This window comes from Pristiophorus japonicus, unplaced genomic scaffold (assembly GCF_044704955.1).
Source record: "Pristiophorus japonicus isolate sPriJap1 unplaced genomic scaffold, sPriJap1.hap1 HAP1_SCAFFOLD_527, whole genome shotgun sequence".
NCBI lineage: Eukaryota > Metazoa > Chordata > Chondrichthyes > Pristiophoridae > Pristiophorus > Pristiophorus japonicus.
In genome coordinates this window covers 135,528-140,000 of record NW_027254434.1, presented here as the reverse complement: position 1 = coordinate 140,000, position 4,473 = coordinate 135,528, and positions in this window count along the sequence as shown.

Here is a 4,473-nt window from a genome sequence, read left to right as displayed (position 1 = left end):
GCAGACACGGTCACTCTGTGACCTTCACTTTATTCCCAGGACCAAGGAGTGCTGACCCTGGGTGGGACCTCCCCTTTTATACCTGGAAACCCAGGTGAGTGGTGTCTCTGGCAAGCTCACCCCCCTGTGGTCAATGTGTGCATTTCAAGGGTACAGGTACAGTGTGCATGCGTTACAGTTACATAACTACTGTCATTGCAAGATGGTGACATCACCCGCCCCCTTAGGTCTTTTAGTTTCAGAGGTTAAGTCTATCGGGTGGTCAAAGCTCTCTCGTGGAGCGCTGCAGTTGTGACTCTGGTGGCTGAGCCTCAGCACGTGTCTCTGTCACTTGAGGTGATTCCGGCCTGTCCGGGCTGGCCGCAGGGACTGTGCATGCTGAGGGCTGTCTTTGTTGCTCGTACGCTGGCAGTGAACCTTGTCTTTACTTGGTCCAAGTGTTTGCGGCATAGCTGCCCATTGTTTAGCCTGGCCGGTGCTGTATGGTGTAGTCATACGCAGCCAGCGTGAGGGCCAATCACTGTATGCGAGCTGACGAACTAGCATTGACAGCCTTGCTGTCGGACAACAGGGATATTAATGGCTTGTGGTCCATCTCTAGCTCGAACTGTCTACCGAAAGGTTCTGGTGCATCATTTTCACACCGTACACACAGGCGAGTGCCTCCTTCTCGCCCATGCCGTATCCACGCTCTGCCTGGGAGAGCGACCTGGAGACGTAAGCCACCGGTTGGAGTCGGCCGTCATCGTTACCCTGCAACACACACCCAACCCCGTAGGATGATGCATTGCATGTTAAAACCAGTTTTTTACATAAGAACATAATAAGAACATAAGAATTAGGAACAGGAGTAGGCCATCTAGCCCCTCGAGCCTGCTCCGCCATTCATCAAGATCATGGCTGATCTGGCCGTGGACTCAGCTCCACTTACCCGCCCGCTCCCCGTAACCCTTAATTCCCTTATTGGTTAAAAATCTATCTATCTGTGATTTGAATACATTCAATGAGCTAGCCTCAACTGCTTCCTTGGGCAGAGAATTCCACAGATTCACAACCCTCTGGGAGAAGAAATTCCTTCTCAACTCGGTTTTAAATTGGCTCCTCCGTATTTTGAGGCTGTGCCCCCTAGTTCTAGTCTCCCCGACCAGTGGAAACAACCTCTCTGCCTCGATCTTGTCTATCCCTTTCATTATTGAAAATGTTTCTATAAGATCACCCCTCATCCTTCTGAACTCCAACGAGTAAAGACCCAGTCTACTCAATCTATCATCATAAGGTAACCCCCTCATCTCCGGAATCAGCCGAGTGAATCATCTCTGTACCCCCTCCAAAGCCAGTATATCCTTCCTTAAGTAAGGTGACCAAAACTGCACGCAGTACTCCAGGTGCGGCCTCACCAATACCCTGTACAGTTGCAGCAGGACCTCCCTGCTTTTGTACTCCATCCCTCTCGCAATGAAGGCCAACATTCCATTCGCCTTCCTGATTACCTGCTGCACCTGCAAACTAACTTTTTGGGATTCATGCACAAGGACCCCCAGGTCCCTCCGCACCGCAGCATGTTGTAATTTCTCCCCAGTCAAATAATATTCCCTTTTACTGTTTTTTTTCCCCCAAGGTGGATGACCTCACACTTTCCGACATTGTATTCCATCTGCCAAACCTTAGCCCATTCCCTTAACCTATCTAAATCTCTTTGCAGCCTCTCTGTGTTCTCTACACAACCCGCTTTCCCACTAATCTTTGTGTCATCTGCAAATGTTATTACACTACACTCTGTCCCCTCTTCCAGGTCATCAATGTATATTGTAAACAGTTGTGGTCCCAGCACCGATCCCTGTGGCACATCACTAACCACCGATTTCCAACCCGAAAAAGACCCATTTATCCCGACTCTCTGCTTTCTGTTCGCCAGCCAATTCTCTATCCATGCTAATACATTTCCTCTGACTCCGCGTACCTTTATCTTCTGCAGTAACCTTTTGTGTGGCACCTTATCGAATGCCTTTTGGAAATCTAAATACACCACATCCATCGGTACACCTCTATCCACCATGCTCGTTATATCCTCAAAGAATTCCAGTAAATTACTTAAACATGATTTCCCTTCATGAATCCATGCTGTGTCTGCTTAATTGCACTATTCCTATCTAGATGTCCCGCTATTCAATGATAGTTTCAAGCATTTTCCCCACCTACAGATGTTAAACTAACCGGCCTATAGTTACCTGCCTTTTGTCTACCCCCTTTTTTAAACAGAGGTGTTACATTCGCTGCTTTCCAATCCGCTGGTACCTCCCCAGAGTCCAGAGAATTTTGGTAGATTATAACGAATGCATCTGCTATAACTTCCGCCATCTCTTTTAATTCCCTGGGATGCATTTCATCAGGACCAGGGGACTTGTCTACCTTGAGTCCCATTAGCCTGTCCAGCACTATCCCCCTAGTGATAGTAATTGTCGCAAGGTCCTCCCTTCCCACATTCCTGTGACCAGCAATTTTTGGCATGGTTTTTGTGTCTTCCACTGTGAAGACCGAAGCAAAATAATTGTTTAAGGTCTCAGCCATTTCCACATTTCCCATTATTAAATCCCCTTCTCATCTTCTAAGGGACCAACATTTACTTTAGTCACTCTTTTCCGTTTTATATATCAGTAAAAGCTTTTACTATCCGTTTTTATGTTTTGCGCAAGTTTACCTTGGTAATCTATCTTTCCTTTCTTTATTGCTTTCTTAGTCATTTTTTGCTGTCGTTAAAAATGTCCCCAATCTTCTCGTTTCCCAATAACCTTGGCCACCTTATACGCATTGTTTTTTAATTTGATACTCTCCTTTATTTCCTTGGTTATCCACGGCTGGTTATCCCTTCTCTTACCACCCTTCTTTTTCACTGGAATATATTTTTGTTGAACGCTATGAAAGAGCTCCATAAAAGTCCTCCACTGTTCCTCAATTGTGCCACCGTTTAGTCTGTGTTTCCAGTCTACTTTAGCCAACTCTGCCCTCGTCCCACTGTAGTCCCCTTTGTTTAAGCATAGTACGCTCGTTTGAGACACTACTTCCTCACCCTCAATCTGTATTACAAATCCAACCATACTGTGATCACTCATTCCGAGAGAATCTTTTCTGAGGAGATTGTTTATTATTCCTGTCTCATTACACAGGACCAGATCTAAGATAGCTTGCTCCCTTGTAGGTTCTGTAACATACTGTTCTAAGAAACAATCCCGTATGCATTCTATGAATTCCTCCTCCAGGCTACCCCGTGCGATTTGATTTGACCAATCGATATGTAGGTTAAAATCCCCCATGATTACTGCCGTTCCTTTTTCACATGCCTCCATTATTCCCTTGATTATTGCCCGCCCCACCGTGAAGTTATTATTTGGGGGTCTATAAACTACACCCACCAGTGACTTTTTTCCCTTACTATCTCTAATCTCCACCCACAATGATTCAACATTTTGTTCATTAGAGCCAATATCGTCTCTCACAACTGCCCTGATATCATCCTTTATTAACAGAGCTACCCCACCTCCTTTCCCTTCTTGTCTATCTTTCTGAATTGTCAGATAGCCCTGTATGTTTAATTCCCAGTCTTGGCCACCCTGCAACCACGTTTCTGTAATGGCCACCAAATCATACCCATTTGTAATGATTTGTGCCGTCAACTCATTTACTTTATTTCGAATGCTGCGTGTGTTTAGGTAGAGTGTTTTAATACTAGTTTTTAAACTATGATTTTTAGTTTTGACCCCTCCTGCAGTCCCTTTATATTCAGTGGCCCTTTTTGTTTTTTGCCTTGGGTTTCTCTGCCCTCCACTTTTACTGATCTCCTTTCTGTCTTTTGCTTTTGTCTCCTTTTTGTTTCCCTGTGTCTCCCTGCATTGGTCCCATCACCCTGCCATATTAGTTTAACTCCTCCCCAACAGCACTAGCAAACACTCCCCCTCGGACATTGGTTCCGGTCCTGCCCAGGTGCAGACCGTCCGGTTTGTACTGGTCCCACCTCCCCCAGAACCGGTTCCAATGCCCCAGGAATTAGAATCCGTCCCTGCTGCACCACTGCTCAAGCCACGTATTTATCTGAGCTATCCTGCGATTCCTACTCTGACTAGCAATCCTGAGATTACTACTTTTGAGGTCCTACGCTTTAATTTAGCTCCTAGCTCCTTAAATTCGTCTCGTAGGAACTCATCCCTTTTTTTACCGATATCGTTGGTACCAATGTGCACCACGACAACTGGCTGTTCTCCCTCCCTTTTCAGAATGTCTTGCACCCGCTCCGAGACATCCTTGACCCTTGCACCAGGGAGGCAACATACCATCCTGGAGTCTCGGTTGTGGTCGCAGAAACGCCTATCTATTCCCCTTACAATCGAGTCCCCTATCACTATCGCTCTCCCACTCTTTTTCCTGCCCTCCTGTGCAGCAGAGCCAGCCACGGTGCCATGAACTTGGCTGCTGCTGCCC